The sequence below is a fragment of the Ambystoma mexicanum genome, chromosome 3p (assembly GCF_040938575.1).
Source record: "Ambystoma mexicanum isolate Mex_15411 chromosome 3p, UKY_AmexF1_1, whole genome shotgun sequence".
NCBI lineage: Eukaryota > Metazoa > Chordata > Amphibia > Caudata > Ambystomatidae > Ambystoma > Ambystoma mexicanum.
In genome coordinates, this window is record NC_090925.1 from 1173060455 (window position 1) to 1173080995 (window position 20541).

Genomic DNA, 20541 nt, shown 5'->3' on the forward strand with positions numbered 1-20541 from the left:
TTGACTTCACGACGTGTCAAAAAGGAGCATTTACCTAAGAGATTCTGACAGAATCAGAAGCCTCCTTATGGATACAACTAACGACCCGTTGGCCGTCTTAGTGCAGTTAGTGGCCGACCTACGTGCTGATATGACGGCGGCCCATGCTGACACCCACCGACGCATTGATGAAATGCAGGTCGGGATCAGGGAAGTGGCCATGGGGTCACCGTCTTTGGCCTCCGCGAGTACCTCAGGTCAGGCAGGGTCTTCAGCTAGACCAGATTCTGCGCCCGTTTATATGGCCGCCCAGTTTCCGCTTGCTCCTCCAGAAAGATTTACCGGAGATCCTAAAGCCTTTCGGACCTTCATTAACGATTCTACAACATCTTCCGATCAATTAGTTTCTCAGTCTGTCCTCTTGTACCCCTGAGAGGCACATTGATAGGAAGAAATATTGACTTCACGACGTGTCAACAAGGAGCATTTACCTAAGAGATTCTGACATTGAGCTCCATACACTTGCCAAGCCCGACTTGTTCCTACTGGGTGGGAGAGTGTGGGAGGAGTGACTGCAGGCATTGTTTTGCCTTTGAGGTCCTCCAACCTGATCTCTTGGGGTCACCACTGTGCTTTCTGGGCAGTACCTTAGCAGATGTCGAAAACAGGGTCCTAAACAAGAACATCCACTATCATCTGCACCTCCACAGAGACATTCTCCCTCTCCTCACCTTCCCCCAGAAACTCAATGTCTCCAGAGATCTGGTCCTATCTAGGCTGGAATACTGCAACAGCCTCTTCCTCAATCTTCATTTATCCTCCCTTCACCCCCTTCAACTTATCCATAATATGACTGCAAGACTTATCCTTGGCCTCAAGCCGAGGGCTGGGTCTCTCCATCCTTAAAATCTCTCCACTGGCTCCTGGTTGCTTCTAGGATCAAGTAAATTCAAGACCCTGTGTATCATCCACCTGGCTTTCTGGGGCCTGGGGGCCTGCTACATCCATTTCTCTCTCCCTAAATACCTCCATGCTAGAGACCTGTGGTCTTCAAGCTCCAACTCTCTGCAGATCAGACACTTCGCCAAGAAGAGAGTAGGTGGTAGATCTCTCTCCTCTGCAGGGGCCTCCCTCTGGAATGGTCTCCCTGTCCTTGAGTGGGATCTCCTTAAGTTCCAGAAGCTTCTCAAGATCATCCTTTTCTCTTCTTCCTTCCCTCTCCCCCTCCCCTGCTAACAACCCCATCTGCCACCGTGACTGGCTGCCTGATCCCCTCTGAGTTCTACAGGGCACCAAGTCCCCCTTCCAGTCCACCCCCTCCTCGCACTTAGCATGAGAACCCTCACCCCATGCACCCCATACAATTTCCCTGGCACCTGGCCTCACCTTAGCACTCGCCTAGCCTGTGTTGCTCTTCCCCGACCCCTTTCACTTGCACTCTCTCCTCTTTACCCTGCACTTCCCTTCCCACCCTAGCACTTCGCACATGCATAGACCAGCACTTCCCCCACCCTTCTCTCCCTTACACTTTGTGTTACTGCACTTGCACAATCCAAATGTCACAAGGCCTAGTAGTACAGTTATTGTTATCTTTCTCCCTTGTCCCCCCTCTTTTTTCTTGTGGCACCTTGAAACATCATTTGTTGTATAGATGCCTTACAAATATGCAATAAATAAATACAATAAATATCCTACTTCTGCAGAGACACTACGACTGCCAAATCTATTTGGTTCCTGGATACCAAGTTCCTTACCAGACATATATATGCCTTAACAGAACAGGAAAATGAGCATCTTCATACGTATCTGGATCAGTACCTGGCAAACGGGTTTATACAGCCATCAAAGTCTCCAGGAACTTCGCCCCTGTTCTTTGTACCTGAGAAGAAGGGAGATGTATAACTTGTATAGACTACAGGGCTCTAAATCAGATCAGTGTGAAGAACAGATACCCACTACCATTAATCCCAGTGCGCCTTTTGGGCTGTCCAATTCACTTGCTCGTTTTCAGTATTTAATGAACAATGTCCTGTGAGAACTCCTTGATGTGTATGCCATCATCTATATAGATGACATCCTGATTTTCTCTGCGTCACCTGCAGAACACGTGAAACATGTCCGGGCGGTATTTGAGAAACTAAGTCAACACCATCTGTTTACAAAATTAGAAAAATATACTTTTCATGTTACGTAAGTGGAGTTCCTGGGTTTCATACTGTCACTACAAGGTATTCGAATGGATAATAGTGTGGTCAAAGCAATCCTCCAGAGGCTTTCACCCACTTCTGTTAAAATGGTCCAGAGCTACTTGGAAATCTAAGTTTCATGCTTTACTTACTTTCGCCATAGTTTAAATACCTGATTTTTAGTGTACTTAATTTTTTGAAAACACATTTTGCAGCAACATCTTGTCTGTTACTAGTGCACTGAGTTTCATGAACCACATATTAGCTGAACTGGCAGCAGCCCTTTCTCTTTATCTCTTGTCTATAACTAGTGCATTGGGTTTCTTGAACCATGTATTCACTGAGTTGGCAGTGACCAACTAACTTTCCTATGACTAAAGCTTTCTGTTTCATGATATTCCTAGAATGCTATCTTTTACAAATTTATGTGTGGCAACTTTCCTCGACTAAGTCCCTGATAACTGTTCTGATTCTTGGTCCATGATTTCCTTTATGCCAGCATGTATGTGTGCCTTCTAAGAAGTGCATGCATAGCTTCCGCCTACAGCCTCTCTGTACAGTTTCTGCTCTTTGCTTCTTTTCTCTGCCTATAATGTACTTGGTTATTTCTATACACGCTGCTTTTTTGTCTTGATTACAAATTGGTCCATGGTTGTGTCTCAGATCTGTATCCGTACACAGTGTGACCCCTGGGTTTGTCTCCATTTAGAGCAGATACGGAAAATACTTTGGTTGTATTAGTCCAGTTCGTTTGATTCTTACCTGTCTCAGTAGATAGTCTCCAGATTTACCCTTACGCTGAGTACAACCATCTCATCAACACGTCCTACCCATGACATTGCTGCATGATTGTTCTTTAGAGTAATCTGCTGCTACCGATCCCAAGGGCTTTCTCTAATCTCATGGAAACCACGTATCATATTCAAGTAGGCCCTTTTTTCTGATTAATCCATGTTACCCAGTATATTTGCCTGCCTTTCTTTCTCTCTGCGTCACTTTGCTGTCAGCCAGCTCCTGCCCCTACCGTTCCTGTGACTACCTGTCTCCACAAACATCAGCTTGGTATGTACCCTGTTTCTGTTATATGCTAAGTTTTACCTCCTGAGTCGCCTCAAAACTATAGGGCGTACTTAGACATATATATATATTGCCCTGTGTGCTCCTGACACCTTCCATTGTTTAAGATAGGATGGAACAATTAGCATGAAGATCACGAGTCAGAATAATGGGAGCTTGATTGAACTTCGACACCTACCATTCTAAGATGTCTGCAAACACATTTAATACAATGTTTGCATGCTTCATGCCGGGTGGGTCGTAAATGTTAATCAAATTAATTCAATTTTACTATCAGGATCTAGGCCTGAGATTCATTCAGATAGTATGTATTGGGTGAAGTAGCTAGGACACAAACATCTGCATGGATTTTAATTTCTTTAGCAATTAAGTGGCCCCCTAGTGCATCTCCCTTGCAGTCCTTTACAAGAAGGATTTAATAATACCACTGTTCTGTCATTGCTATGGGTTTCAGAGTCACCCCTCTCAAAGCATGAGAGCATCACCACTGCTACCTATATGCTTTGATAATGACCCATTTTGTAGAAATTGTTTGTGGTCCCTCTGTTTCCAAGATAGCAATGTTAACTCCTTTGTGTTTTCAGGGAGAAGACTAAATCTCAGGATGGAGCGAGATGGCTGGGCCTCCAGTCGACTCTTACTTCTTCTTTATTCTGCTCATCTACTCAATATAACACTGTCATAGACTGTCTTGTTCCCCATGTACAATAATTTTTTAGTGGCACTTGGGAGGAAACCAGCTTGGGTATGTTTTTACAGATACCTTCTGACTGTTGACATTGCACTCAAGTAAGAACTTTGTTGGAGCAATATCATAAGAAAGCTCTCCATTTCCCCAGTATTAATCTCAATGTTGCAAGAGATCTGCAACTACGTTTGGTTTATGAATATTTGTTTGGCTGATAAATTCGGCCAGATCTAAATCCAGAGAGACAACCATCCCTAACACAGGAATTCCATAGAAGAGCTTCAAAATATGGCTTATTTTCAATTAGTGTTTAATTCTCATTAGTTAAATGCTAATGATGCTTGATCTTGCCATCATCCTTCATCGAGTTGTGGATTTCCTATGACAGCTTGATTATGGCAAAAGCTGTCTTTGTGGGCGTTTCTAGATTCAAGTACATCTATCTTCCTCTTTGATGCCATAATACTTTTGTCAGTACCTATCTTGGTGTGGGTATTCCCCAAGTTGACCTCTGATATAATTTGAGCATTCCTTTCCTTATGTTGTTGGAATTTTCCTGCGGATCAAGTGTTCAATATTCTTCCACATAAGGTGTTACTTAGTTCCAGTTAGAGAGGGATTTAAATATCACTATCAAACCAAGTTGTTTCACTTGGATCCCTGTTCTTATCATTTCAGAAGTATCCAAACCGCAAAGAGTTCTTATTTTCAATGATTTGGAGATCTGCTGCCCTTTATTTCTTGTATTATTTTTGCAGGAGAGTTTTAGGGGCCAATTCATGGAACAAACGTGCGCCGAAAAACTTCGCGCAAGCAGGCGCAAGCAGGCGCAAGCAGGCGCAAGCGAAAAAAACAGTGCGCGTGCGATTCATGGAAGTCCCTGCGCGTGTTCACCTCGGGATGTACGCCAAACCCGTGCATGGCGCACAAGTCACTGCAACATCCCGAAAGGCGTACGCGACGCGCACAGTGAAAGCGCACAACCTCGGCGCATACACCAGAAAGTGGGCGGGACACGGGGCGTAACGCACGGAATGGGGAACAACACGCGAAAATAAGGGCTTAACTGGGGATGTACTGCAGGGAAGCAGACGGAACGCCCACACGCACTCGAACCACACGTATTCATGGAATCGAATAGGGCAAAGCCACGCACAGCCAAAGACACGCACAAGCTGAAACACGTCCGCCACACGAAGGCACGCGGTAGAGTCCCAGCGCATCACAAAAGTGGCAACATACAGCAATTGGGCCTGTGCGAGCGGGGCACGTGTATTGCGGGGGTGCGCGGGAAGCAACACACACGATCGAGCGGGGTACGTGTATTTCGGGGGCGCGCGGGAAGTTTCACACGCGATTGAGCGGGGTACGTGTATTTCGGGGGTGCGAAGGGAAGTTACACACACGATTGAGCGGGGTACGTGTATTTCGGGGGTGCGCGGGAAGGTAAATATGTGATTGAGCGGGGTATGTGTATTTCGGGGGTGCGCGGGAAGTTACACATGCGATTGAGCGAGGTACGTGTATTTCGGGGGTGCGCGGGAAGTTAAATAGGCGATTGAGCGGGGTACGTGTATTTCGGGGGTTCGCAGGAAGTTACACACGCGATTGAGCGAGGTACGTGTATTTCGGGGGTGCGCGGGAAGTTACACACGCGATTCAGCATGGTACGTGTATTTCGGGGGTGCGCGGGAAGTTACACACGCGATTGAGCGGGGTACGTGTATTTCGGGGATGCGCGGGAAGTTAGATACGCGATTGAGCGGGGTACGTGTATTTCGGGGATGCACGGGAAGTTAGATACGCGATTGAGCGGGGTACGTGTATTTCGGGGGTGCGCGGGAAGTTACACACGCGATTGAGCGAGGTACGTGTATTTCGGGGGTGTGCGGGTAGTTACACACGCGTTTGAGCGGGGTACATGTATTTCGGGGGTGCGCGGGAAGTCACACACGCGATCTCATCAGGGTACGTGTATTTCAGGGTGCGGGGGAAGTATCCCACGCAACATCAGCAGGGTACGTGTATTCCAGGGGTGCGCGGGAAGTTCCACACGCAATTCCATCAGGGTACGTGTATTACAGGGGTGCGCGGGAAGTTCCACACGCGATCTCATCAGGGTACGTGTATTACAGGGGTGCGCAGGGAGCAGCACACGTGAATTGCACGTGTGGGTCCTCCCAGGTGTTCCCTCTACACCCTCCACGGCCCCTGGAGGTGGCTCACACCACAGGGGCCTACCCAGCACATGTCCTGCAGGCACCCCATCCACCATGGCCATGCTCACCAGCCAACCCACATATCAACTTGCACTACTGCCCACCAACGCATGTCCCCCAGCCACCAGGGGCAGCCTCCACCAGGCCCCCACCCATGTCTCCCACCACCTCCACCCCCGAGCCACCAGGGGCAGCCCCCACCAGGCCCCCACCCATGTCTCCCATCACCCCCACCCCCAGCACTGTGGGGCACCTGCCAGCAGGCCCCCACCCATGTCCAACTCATGTTCCCCACCACCCCCACCCCCCAGCCACCAGGGGCAGCCTCCACCAGGCCCCCACCCATGTCTCCCACCACCCCCACCCCCCAGCACTGTGGGACACCTGCCAGCTGGCACCCACCCATGTCCAACTCATGTTCCCCACCACCCCCACCCCCAGCCACCAGGGGCAGCCTCCACCAGGCCCCCACCCATGTCTCCCACCACCCCCACCCCCCAGCACTGTGGGGCACCCGCCAGCAGGCCCCCACCCATGTCCAACTCATGTTCCCCAGCACCCCCACCCACCAGCACTGTGGGGCACCTGCCAGCAGGCCCCCACCCATGTCCAACTCATTTTCCCCACCACCCCCAGCCCCCAGCACTGTGGGGCACCTGCCAGCAGGCCCCCACCCATGTCCAATTCATGTTCCCCACCACCCCCACCCCCCAGAACTGTGGGGCACCTGCCAGCAGGCCCCCACCCATGTCCAACTCATGTTCCCCACCACCCCCACCCCCCAGCACTGTGGGGCACCCTCCACCAGGCCCCCACCCATGTCTCCCACCACCCCCACCCCCAGGCAGTGCAGGGGCACCCACCACCAGGCCCCCACCCATGTCTCCCACCACCCCAACCCCCCAGCAGTGCAGGGGCAGCCTCCACCAGGCCCCCACCCATGTCTCCCAGCGCCCCCACCCCCCAGCCACCAGGGGCAGCCTCCACCAGGCCCCCACCCATGTCTCCCAGCACCCCCACCCCCCAGCAGTGCAGGGGCAGCCTCCACCAGGCCCCCACCCATGTCTCCCACCACCCCCACCCCCCCAGTCACCAGGGGCAGCCTCCACCAGGCCCCACACATGTCTCCCAGCACCCCCACCCTCCAGCCACCAGGGGCAGCCTCCACCAGGCCCCCACCCATGTCTCCCACCACCCCCACCCCCAGTCACCAGGGGCAGCCTCCACCAGGCCCCCACCCATGTCTCCCACCACCCCCAACCCCGGCCACCAGGGGCACCCTCCACCAGGCCCCCACCCATGTCTCCCACCACCCCCACACCCCCAGCAGTGCAGGGGCAGCCTCCACCAGGCCCCCACACATGTCTCCCACCACCCCCACCCCCCAGCACTGTGGGGCACCTGCCAGCAGGCCCCCACCCATGTCCAACTCATCTTCCCCACCACCCCCCACCCCCCAGCACTGTGGGGCACCTGCCAGCAGGTTCCCACCCATGTTCAACTCATGTTCCCCAGCACCCCCACCCCCCAGCAGTGCAGGGGCACCCACCACCAGGCCCCCACCCATGTCTCCTACCACCCCCACCCCCCAGCCACCAGGGGCACCCACCACCAGGCCCCCACCCATGTCTCCCAGCACCCCCAGCCCCCCAGTCACCAGGGGCAGCCTCCACCAGGCCCCCACCCATGTCTCCCACCACCCCCACCCCCCAGTCACCAGGGGCAGCCTCCACCAGGCCCTCACCCATGTCTCCCACCACCCCACCCCCCAGCCACCAGGGGCAGCCTCCACCAGGCCCCCACCCATGTCTCCCACCACCCCCACCCCCGCAGCAGTGCAGGGGCAGCCTCCACCAGGCCCCCACCCATGTCTCCCACCACCCCCACCCCCCAGCACTGTGGGGCACCTGCCAGCAGGCCCCCACCCATGTCCAACTCATGTTCCCCACCACCCCCACCCCCCAGCACTGTGGGGCACCTGCCAGCAGGCCCCACCCATGTCCAACTCATGTTCTCCAGCACCCCCACCCCCCAGCAGTGCAGGGGCCCCCACCACCAGGCCCCCACCCATTTCTCCTACCACCCCCACCCCCCAGCCACCAGGGGCACCCACCACCAGGCCCCCACCCATGTCTCCCAGCACCCCCAGCCCCCCAGTCACCAGGGGCAGCCTCCACCAGGCCCCCACCCATGTCTCCCACCACCCCCACCCCCCAGTCACCAGGGGCAGCCTCCACCAGGCCCTCACCCATGTCTCCCACCACCCCCACCCCCTAGCCACCAGGGGCAGCCTCCACCAGGCCCCCACCCATGTCTCCCACCACCCACACCCCCGCAGCAGTGCAGGGGCAGCCTCCACCAGGCCCCCACCCATGTCTCCCACCACCCCCACCCCCCAGCACTGTGGGGCACCTGCCAGCAGGCCCCCACCCATGTCCAACTCATGTTCCCCAACACCCCCACCCCCCAGCACTGTGGGGCACCTGCCAGCAGGCCCCACCCATGTCCAACTCATGTTCTCCAGCACCCCCACCCCCCAGCAGTGCAGGGGCCCCCACCACCAGGCCCCCACCCATGTCTCCCACCACCCCCACCCCTCAGCCACCAGGGGCACCCACCACCAGGCCCCCACCCATGTCTCCCACCACCCCCACCCCCCAGCCACCAGGGGCAGCCTCCACCAGGCCCCCACCCATGTCTCCCATCACCCCACCCCCAGCACTGTGGGGCACCTGCCAGTAGGCCCCCACCCATGTCCAACTCATGTTCCCCACCACCCCCACCCCCCAGCCACCAGGGGCAGCCCCCACCAGGCCCCCACCCATGTCTCCCACCACCCCCACCTCCCAGCCACCAGGGGCAGCCTCCACCAGGCCCCCACCCATGTCTCCCACCACCCCCACCCCAGCACTGTGGGGCACCTGCCAGCAGGCACCCACCCATGTCCAACTCATGTTCCCCACCACCCCCACCCCCCAGCCACCAGGGGCAGCCTCCACCAGGCCCCCACCTATGTCTCCCACCACCCCACCCCCCAGCACTGTGGGCCACCTGCCAGGAGCCCCCACCCATGTCCAACTCATGTTCCCCACCACCCCCACCCCCCAGCCACCAGGGGCAGCCTCCACCAGGCCCCCACCCATGTCTCCCACCACCCCCACCCCCCAGCACTGTGGGGCACCCGCCAGCAGGCCCCCACCCATGTCCAACTCATGTTCCCCAGCACCCCCACCCACCAGCACTGTGGGGCACCTGCCAGCAGGCCCCCACCCATGTCCAACTCATTTTCCCCACCACCCCCACCCCCCAGCACTGTGGGCCACCTGCCAGGAGGCCCCCACCCATGTCCAACTCATGTTCCCCACCACCCCCACCCCCCAGCACTGTGGGGCACCTGCCAGCAGGCCCCCACCCATGTCCAACTCATGTTCCCCACCACCCCCACCCCCCAGCACTGTGGGGCACCCTCCACCAGGCCCCCACCCATGTCTCCCACCACCCCCACCCCACAGCAGTGCAGGGGCACCCACCACCAAGCCCCCACCCATGTCTCCCACCACCCCCACCCCCCAGCAGTGCAGGGGCAGCCTCCACCAGGCCCCCACCCATGTCTCCCAGCGCCCCCACCCCCCAGCCACCAGGGCAGCCTCCACCAGGCCCCCACCCATGTCTCCCAGCACCCCCATCCCCCAGCAGTGCAGGGGCAGCCTCCACCAGGCCCCCACCCATGTCTCCCACCACCCCACCCCCCCAGTCACCAGGGGCAGCCTCCACCAGGCCCCCACACATGTCTCCCAGCACCCCCACCCCCCAGCCAACAGGGGCAGCCTCCACCAGGCCCCCACCCATGTCTCCCACCACCCCCACCCCCCAGTCACCAGGGGCAGCCTCCACCAGGCCCCCACCCATGTCTCCCACCACCCCCACCCCCCAGCCACCAGGGGCAGCCTCCACCAGGCCCCCACCCATGTCTCCCACCACCCCACCCCCCCAGCAGTGCAGGGGCAGCCTCCACCAGGCCCCCACCCATGTCTCCCACCACCCCCACCCCCCAGCACTGTGGGGCACCTGCCAGCAGGCCCCCACCCATGTCCAACTCATGTTCCCCACCACCCCCACCCCCCAGCACTGTGGGGCACCTGCCAGCAGGTTCCCACCCATGTCCAACTCATGTTCCCCAGCACCCCCACCCCCCAGCAGTGCAAGGGCACCCACCACCAGGCCCCCACCCATGTCTCCCAGCACCCCCACCCCCGCAGTCACCAGGGGCAGCCTCCACCAGGCCCCCACCCATGTCTCCCACAACCCCCACCCCCCAGTCACCAGGGGCAGCCTCCACCAGGCCCCCACCCATGTCTCCCACCACCCCCACCCCCCAGCCACCAGGGGCAGCCTCCACCAGGCCCCCACCCATGTCTCCCACCACCCCCACCCCCCCAGCAGTGCAGGGGCAGCCTCCACCAGGCCCCCACCCATGTCTCCCACCACCCCCACCCCCCAGCACTGTGGGGCGCCTGCCAGCAGCCCCCCACCCATGTCCAACTCATGTTCCCCACCACCTCCACCCCCCAGCCACCAGGGGCAGCCTCCACCAGGCCCCCACCCATGTTTCCCACCACCCCCACCCCCAGCACTCTGGGCCACCTGCCAGCAGGCCCCCACCCATGTCCAACTCATGTTCCCCACCACCCCCACCCCCCAGCCACCAGGGGCAGCCTCCACCAGGCCCCCACCCATGTCTCCCACCACCCCCACACCCCAGCACTGTGGGCCACCTGCCAGCAGGCCCCCACCCATGTCCAACTCATGTTCCCCACCACCCCCACCCCCCAGCCACCAGGGGCAGCCTCCACCAGGCCCCCACCCATGTCTCCCACCACCCCCACCACCCAGCACTGTGGGGCACCCGCCAGCAGACCCCCACCCATGTCCAACTCATGTTCCCCAGCACCCCCACCTCCCAGCACTGTGGGGCACCTGCCAGCAGGCCCCCACCCATGTCCAACTCATGTTCCCCACCACCCCCACCCCAGCACTGTGGAGCACCTGCCAGCAGGCCCCGACCCATGTCCAACTCATGTTCCCCACCACCCCCAACCCCCAGCAGTGCAGGGGCACCCACCACCACGCCCCACCCATGTCTCCCACCACCCCCACCCCCCAGCTACCAGTGGCACCCACCACCAGGCCCCCACCCATGTCTCCCAGCACCCCCACCCCCCAGTCACCAGGGGTAGCCTCCACCAGGCCCCCACCCATGTCTCCCAGCACCCCCAGCCACCAGGGGCAGCCTCCACCAGGCCCCCACCCATGTCTCCCAGCACCCCCACCCCCAGCCCCCAGGGGCAGCCTCCACCAGGCCCCCACCCATGTCTCCCACCACCCCCACCCCCCAGCAGTGCAGGGGCACCCACCACCAGGCCCCACCCATGTAGCCCACCACCCCCAGCCCCCAGCCACCAGGGGCAGCCTCCACCAGGCCCCCACCCATGTCTCCCACCACCCCCACCCCCCAGCAGTGCAGAAGCAGCCTCCACCAGGCCCCTGCCCATGTCTACCACCCCCGACCCCCCAGCACTGTGGGGCACCTGCCAGCAGGCCCCCACCCATGTCCAACTCATGTTCCCCACCACCCCCACCCCCCAGCACTGTGGGGCACCTGCCAGCAGGCCCCCACCCATGTGCAACTCATGTTCCCCAGCCAACATGTCATCACAATCTAGATCCCTGGTCCCTATGGTCAGCCTCCAAATGCATAACACCCACCCGAGTATTGCATCCAACCAATCATAATTTGCAATTACATCACAGAACACCAATTGCAAGTTCCGAAACAAACACATCTCCCTCACATACACCCAATGGGTGTCAGTGAATCTCAAAACACATATCATGAAATGCATGAAACCAATGAGATACCACACATTGAAGTATTGAAGTTCACCAACAAAAATATGTATTAAAGGAAACATAAATAGAATAAAAAATGAATAAACAGAAATGTAAATGTACAAAAAATAAAAGAAGCTTGTCTGTGAAAAAAAGCAAAACCAAAAATAAAATTCCAAAGTAATGTTCTCCAAAGTCAATGTCCACAAAACAAAATCCAATGGGAAATAAAAAATAAAGCCATTGCTCCATGGTTAAAAAGTGAAAAAAAAATACAATCCAACAGTGAACTATGTACATGGGAACAAGCCAGGGTCCATTATCCCAACAAAAGAAAGGAAACCTATCTAACTACACTAACTAATAAAATAAACTATATACAAAAATGTGGCCAATGTCCGAAAGGTCCAAATAAAATCAAAACAAAAATGAAACCTAACACTACCTACATAACTATGTACAAGGGCAGCAGGCTAGTTTCACGGCTCACTTGTGGATGTCCCGGGCCAGGGCATCATCAAACTCCTCCTCAATGTCCCGGAGGTGGTCCTCCTCCATGTCCCCGAGGGTCCGCAGGGCCGTCGACATCTCCACCTCCAAACCCCTGCGGATTGCCTCGAGGCACTCGGCCCGCCTCATCGCCCTATGCATGGAGTTCTCCGCCCTGACCATTGAGAGCCGTGCCTCTTCCGCCCGCTGCCGCTCCGCATCTATGGCGTGGCCCAACCGCTGCCACACGGAAGACACTCTCTGTCCTGGGTCCTCCTGCCCTCCGGCCGATGCCTGCCCCTCCGATGTTGAAGGCCCCGAGCCTTCATTGCTCCCACCACGTTGCTGCTGCTGCTGTGCCTCTGCCCGTGCACTGCCTCCTGCTGCCTGCACATCCTCCGCCGGCTGGGGTGCAGTCGTAGATGTGGCCACCCCTGCTGGACGTCCGACTCCCGACTGTGGCAGGGATGCCTCCTCCACCAGCCTGGCCGCACCGTCAGAGGCAGCTCCACATGGCATGCAGGTGACTGATGGGTGGGAAGATGGCACGGAGGACGACTGGCGCATAGGGGGTCCAGTTGAGGAGGGGGTCGTAGCAAGCCTCATCAGACGGAGGAATCCGGCCTGGGTGACCTGTCCCAGCAGGCTGACGTGGTTTGCGAGCCATTCGAGATGACGTGCAGTCTCTTCATGAAAAGACTGCAGGTCACCTCGCATGGCCCGTTGACGCAACGCCACACCAGCCAGGACAGGCTCAACCCAGACCTGGATAGCCACGTCCGCAGGCAGAGGAAGGCCAGTTGACATGAGCTCATCCCCTGCCTGAAAACGGGTCTGGACGTAGGCATCCCTGCTGGTGCAAGATGATGCAGGGACAGGATCAGGGACAGGATTGCACACAGGCACCTCCGCGGCGGCTTGTGCTGCCTCCTGTCCCTGGTCCTGCACTGCACCACTAGCACCAGTGGGATCCCCACCTCCAGACCCCGTCTCTGGTGCTTGCACGGCCTCCTCCTCCACCAAACCCCCCACCAACCTGATGACTCCGTGCCATCTTCCCCTGTTGGGCCCTGTGGGGTCCCAGCTGCCCCTTCTGCTGCCGAGGAGTCCAACTCCAACCTCCGCCTCTTGGACCTCCCCCCGGCAGCTGCGGCCTGGGACGCGGCACCGGACTCCTCACTCCCCGACGAGATCACAACATGGGAGGGGAGCCGGCCCTCTTCATCAGTTGACGTTGCAGACAGGGAGAAACAAAACACAGGCATCAGGGCACTGTACAATGGACACATACACACATGACAGTTGTACATGAGTGGCATTGGCAAACCTCAGACATGTCATCACAATCCCCAACACACATGTCATTACAACACATGAGCCATACCACAGCCATATCGCAACTGCCACCACCATCCATACACATACAACAGCATGAGCAGCCAAAGGTGAGCCAGACATCACATGCAACACAGGAAGTGCACCACACATGTACACACACCACCACACTTGCATGCATGTGTACACCTCTGCCAAGTGTCGCAGTGTTCAGACGGGCATCCATGTCACATCTGCCAATCAGGCTTCCACATACCGCTGTCACATGCATCCATGTTGCATCACTGTTGCACCCTTGTCAAATACACACACATGCACATGTACACAGTGCTGATACATGCAGCCGAAAACAACATACATGCGTGACATCACGGACATGTCTACTTACATACACATTCATCCAAACATGTGTGCCCACACAACTGCATTTGGCATGCAAGCCTACACACACAAGCACCATCCATGTCTCACACATTCCAGCCCTCGCATGTGTCAGCCCCACGGCTCTGTACACCCCCACCCATACTCGACCCCATACAAACAGAATAATCACCACACGCACTGCTCACAATCAGGATGCATGTACACTCACCGCTCGACTCCAGATGGGTCTGCCTCTCAAGGACCTGGACGTGGAGCGCTGGGGATATGCATTCCAGGACCCTCATCTGTTCTTCCGACAATTGGCCCTGGCGCCCCTTGGCATCCGCTGCCTTCAAGAGGCGCCGGGCCTTCTTCAGGGTCCTGGACCTGAAGTCCTCCCAGCGCTTCTTGACATGTTGTAAATCGCGGACTGCCACCCCCTCCGCGTTGATGGCAGTCACGATGTCAGTCCAGATCCGAGTCCATCCTTCCTTGTCGGCGCGGGAACTTCCGAAGAGGGCATCATACTGCCCCAGGACTTGCTCCACCAGGACACCAACTTCGGTGGCACTGAAGCTGGTGCCCCTCTGCCTCTCTGGCCAGGGGTTGTCAGTGGTCTCAGATGGTGTTTGCCCCGACATGACAACCCCAGAGGCAGGAGTGGGTGGGCAACTGGGTCCTGGGGCTGGGCTGTGGAGCGATGGAATCCCAGTCGGGAGTCTTTGGTTCCAGCAGGGGTGGTCACAGCAACAGCACCCCTGGCTGATGTGCAGGCAGCAAATGGCAGGGCACGTGGGCAGCAGGCAGTCAGGCAGCAGCAGATGGCAGGTGGGAGCGTGCTCGGGGCTCTGGGGGGCAGTAGTTCGGCCTTCTGGGCAGGAGCGTGGTCTTCCGTGTGCTTACGCGTGGCCAGCTTGATACGGAGTGATTTGGCACGTGAAAAATCTGCACGTCAGCGTGTAATTCGAGGAAAGGCCCTTAGCGCGTAAGCGCGTCTGCACGCATACGCATTTTCATTGGACAGAAGGCCCCTCAAGCGCCCCTGTGACGTGACGCGTACAGACGTGCATGGGCATTTCACCGCGAGTGGAAAACTGCACGTCCGCGTGTAATACGAGGAAAGGGCCCATGCGCGTAAGCGCGCATGGAAAACTGCACGTCCGCGTGTAAGACGAGGAAAGGCCCTTAGCGCGTATGCACGGCAGCACGCATATGCGATTTCATTGGACCAAAGGCCCTTAGCGCGTGAGCGTCTGTGACGTGACGCGCGCAGGTGTTTCCCTCATTGCACGTGACGACAGAACACACGTGGATTTCCACCAATCGCGTGTGAAAGTTCCCGGCACCCCGGAACACACATACCCAGGCTAATCGCGTGTGGAACTTCCCACGCACCCTGAAACCCACGTACCCAGGCCAATCGCGTGTACGCTCACTCCCCTCAGATCACACGCGATGACACTCGGACCTACAGTCTTACCACGTATCCGAATACGGGAAACCCGCGCACGGCAAAAGACGTGCACAGGCGTCAACGCGTCAGCCCACACGAAGGCAGGTGGAGGCGTCCCCGCGCACAGCATAAAAGTGCGCGCAAACAACAAACGCGTAAATACAGCTACGATGAATGCCCCATTTGTCGCTGCACTGATCGTGGGACACCGCAGGAGGAGGAGAATAGTCAGGGCACGCATTTTCGCACCACGGACAAGCCTTTTTGGGCTGCCTGACGACCAGGTCTATGGCAGGTATAGGTTTCCACCCCATATCATCCTAGACCTGGTCAGGGAGTGGGAAGATGACCTCACATCCCCCACCCTTTGCTCCCAAGCATTGAGCCCCTTGGAGAAGCTGCTCAATGTCCTGCATTTGTTGGCCACTGGGTCATTTCAGCGGACCACTGCCATAGTGGGGGGGGTCTCACAGGCCACGCAGTCACTCTGCCTACACCAGGTACTGGCAATCATGACAGCGCGCCCCTCAGTCCGCAGGCACATATACATGCCCAGAACACCCGCAGAAAGGCAGGCCGTTGTCCTGGATTTTTTCAGGGTGGCACACTTCCCCAAAGTGCTCGGTACCATAGATTGCACCCATGTGGCCCTACGTCCACCTAGGGCCATTGAGCACATCTACCGAAACCGCAAGCACTGGCATTCCATCAATGTACAGGTGGTATGTGATGCAAAGGGAATCCTCTGTCTATGCAAACTACCCTGGCTCCACCCATGACAGTTTCATATACAGAATGTCCGCCCTGAGCCGGGCCCTGGAAGCTGGGCAGCATGGCGACACATGGCTCCTAGGTCAGTACAAATGCCCTTGCACATGCATGCAAGTCACACACAGACAAATATCCAAACCCTAATAATCTCAACTATTATCACCTCCCCAGGGGACAGTGCCTACCCTCTGAGCAACCACATGATGACGCCAATCCGGAACCCCACCACACCACCCCAGGTAAGATACAACGCCGCCCATATTGCAACCAGGGGCATAGTGGAGCGCACATACGGAGTGCTCAAGTCACGTTTCCGCTCCCTTGACCGCTCTGGTGGGCAACTACTCTATGCACCACCAGTAGTGTGCAGGATCATTGTAGCAGCATGTGTCCTGCACAATGTTGCAACACGGCAGGGCGCCCCGGTGGACATGGTGGTGCCCCCACATCCCCAACCACAGGCACAGGCACTGCCCATGGGAGGGGACAGGGCACGTGGCGAGGAAGCCCGGACCCAGCTTGTGGCCACATTTTTCACCTAAACTCCCACCCCTGCTGAGTGCACATAGGTCTGGCACATACCAGGTGACAATCGATGATGACAAAGAGACAGTCAACTGTCACAACCCTACCACCCTGAGATAGTTGCCATGGAAGTGCCACATCGTCTGCATCCCTAGCTACTTAAACACAAGCTATCCTGTGTGACCAAAAGGCACACATATGACATATGACATGGTATGGGCCATACACAAGTATTCCAAGGCGCAATGAGGCAGGCAGGGGGAACAAGGGAACACAGAGAATGGTACTACTAGGCCAGGTGTCATTGAGATTGTGCAAGTGCAGGGGTAGGGGGAATGGGAAAAGTGCAAGGGGAAGGGTGGGGGGGAGTCCAGTACAGGGGAAGTAGCCCAAAAAAATAATACATAGGTCGCCTGGTGGCAACTACAAAGGTAAGTGCAGACAAGTGCTGGGAAGGGAGGGCTGTAGGGATAGAGAGACAGTACTGCAGTGCAGGGGTTGCCAGGGAGGCAGTGCAAGTGGAGAGTGGCTTGGCCAGGGACCGAGGTCGGTGAGAGTGGCCCAGTTGCAGCTCCTGTGCAGTTCCAGTGAAGAATTCTGCAAGGGAGAGGCAGAGAGTAAGCAGAAGCAAAGAGGAAGGTCTTGAGGTGCTTCCAGAACTGGAGATGGTTCCCCTCAAGTTCAAGTCAGGCCGGAAGTCTGTTCCAGGGGGAGGGCCCTGCTGCGGAGAGAAATCTACCCCCAGCTAGTTGCTCTGAGAAGCGGATGACCCGGACATGCAAGGTGTGCATCACACACACCTGCAAAACAGGCCCTGGCCATCACTGTCATGTCACTCAAACCCTCCCAAACATCAACATGACATGGCAAGCAATACCCATACACCAACGCAGTAACGATAAGGTACACATTGCCATGTCCTAAATGTACAGTGGCATCGGACAATGATGCCTGACCCGGAATCAGATGAAATGACAGACCAACAAAATCTCCCACCCAAAATAAGTCATTTCCAAATGCATTACAACAGTCGTAGACGTAACATCACAATGAATGCCTGTCTACATGCACATTATGCATTGCAAAATAAACACTGCAGCTCATGTGTGCAGTGTCCTACTCCTGCATCACACTGCTCAGCGCACAGCACAGTGAACAGCCATTGTGTGTAATGCACACCCTGAGCATCACATCTAAGTGACAGACCACATCAAACATCAAATTAGGCATGTACTGGATCCATAATCAGTCACAGAACATGTGCTGCCGGGACACAGTGGGCACCAGAAGGCAAACAGTGTACACGTGGATATGCAAGGGTGGGAGTACATGTAGTGCCTCCGAGTGCAAGTGTGTGGTTCTGCAAGGACATGCACTCCACATATGCATGTGCACTCAAGTGACCATCAGTGTTCCCTACACATCACATGTGAACATCCACCATGTGTACACCCCAGCATGTCAAACCACAACTATCCCCTCGCACCTGAAAGAAAAACACAACACATGAACAGGCATTGATCAGCAGAACACAACATGTACATAGGATACCACCATTACTATGTCAGAGTTCCCATCACACTGCAGGGCAAGGCAACTATCAACAACAACCCCCCCCCCCCTCCCTCACAAATGACCATGACCCACTGAACAACTGCACCTGGGTCATGGAGCCTCCAAACCTCAATTCCACCTGGCCACAGGATGACCTTTACCCTTCGTCACCATCTCCCACCTTGTGTGTAAAAAGATGTCTGAACCCTCAGAATCCACACTCATTTCCAAAATCACAAAATCCAAGGCATAAAAACGAACCCGAACACCCTCCAGTAGATGACTTGATGTAGCAGTACCTCACAAAGGCCAAGTACTACCACAATGATGCAACAACCAAGGTAGCACAGCAAAACAATGTCACGACAGGATGTGAGACATGTGTGGTACATGACATAGGATGATGCACCATGAATGGATGTGTACTGTCACAGGTCCCCTGTACAGGCGCGGGAGTGTCACGAAACAACCACCCCCACCATGTCCCGGGTGCCTGCAAGGTCAAACTCACACAGGCCCCTGAGACCCTGGTGGGGAATGAGGTTCAGGGATATGCAGTCGGGACAGGTGTTGACACACTGGATGACTGGAATGAGTGGCAGGAGAGGGGAGGAGGAATGACACATGAAACTAGGGAATGCACGAAAATGTACAACCTGCATGAACACATACACAATCCAAACAAACTTAGACATCATTGTCATGGCCTTCTGTAGTCCAGGCTCAGGAGTGGTACGAACCAACCACCCCCTCTAGGGTTTTGGCGCCTGCAAGTTCGGGGCTTACACAGGCATCCGCAACCCCAGTGGGGAAAGAGGGTCAGGGAACGTTGCTTGGATAGGCAAAGGGAAGCAGGAACACCGGGTAGAGGGTACAGGTTTCAAAATTGCATAGGATCAAGGGTGATTAGGGAGAAAAAACATACCAAATTGAACCACACATACATCCATGCATCAGTACACTCCCCAGCAAGCCTATGCAGAGCAGTTCGAAAGAAAAACAACAAGACACTTAGCTTTGGTTTTGAGTGCTGGCCTCCTGCCTGCGCACTCTCAGGTCCGGTTACAGGAGCACTGCAATGCTGCAAAGAGAGCCACAGTCAACAACCTGTACGTGCCAATTACACAAAAACACAACACCAAACATGCCCCATAGCAACAAACTACTCTACAAACAGACAATCTGTGCTCGATGCTTCGTACCCATATATAACATCACCCCTGTGACGGGTCATACACAGTCAATGCAGTAAGTCAGCCGCTGGTGGGTGCCTGGCAAATGGAACACCAATGTGTCACAATTCACACAACATGCAATGTTCCCTGGGTAAGCAGACAGACCCATATAGCAAGCCATGACTACAGAGCAAGTTGCGCACCACCATGACCGAAACAAAGTTGGCAGTGCATTTATCATGAAGTACGTGGAAAAGACATGCACTGCACCCGAGTATGTCCCTTGCTGTATGTCCCTGTGAGCTGCCCCTTTCCATGTCTCGGAAGGCTACATGGTTGATACAAGTGCCTCAATGGACCTTGGTGTACCGGAGGGTATGTGCCACTGCCCCTGCATGTGTCCCAGACAACCCTACTATCAACAGCCATCAGTCCACAAACACATCTGAGCTGCATTGTGTGCTTCAACACCAATATTCGTCTAAGCTCACCCTCAGTGCTGTGACTAAGCCTGCATGTGCAACTCGCCTGGTGCAAGCTTTGCTGTGTCGTGGCCCCCCTGTGATGCTCACCTGGCCTGGAGTTCCTTGGAACATGTCAGCAGTTCTAGGATGTGGGTCTGCAATCACTGTGCCTCTGCTTGTGCACACATGTGCATGTGGGCACCAACAAACGGGTCCAGAATTCCGTCGTCCAATGGGCCATGTCTGCTGGCAAAGGTGCTCTGGAGGCTCATACCCCTGCAGAAAGGGCATGAAACACATGATTGATGCTTCAAAGTCATCTGTGTGTGTCTCATCAGGCATCTCATTACTTGACCATGTCAGAGAGTCACATC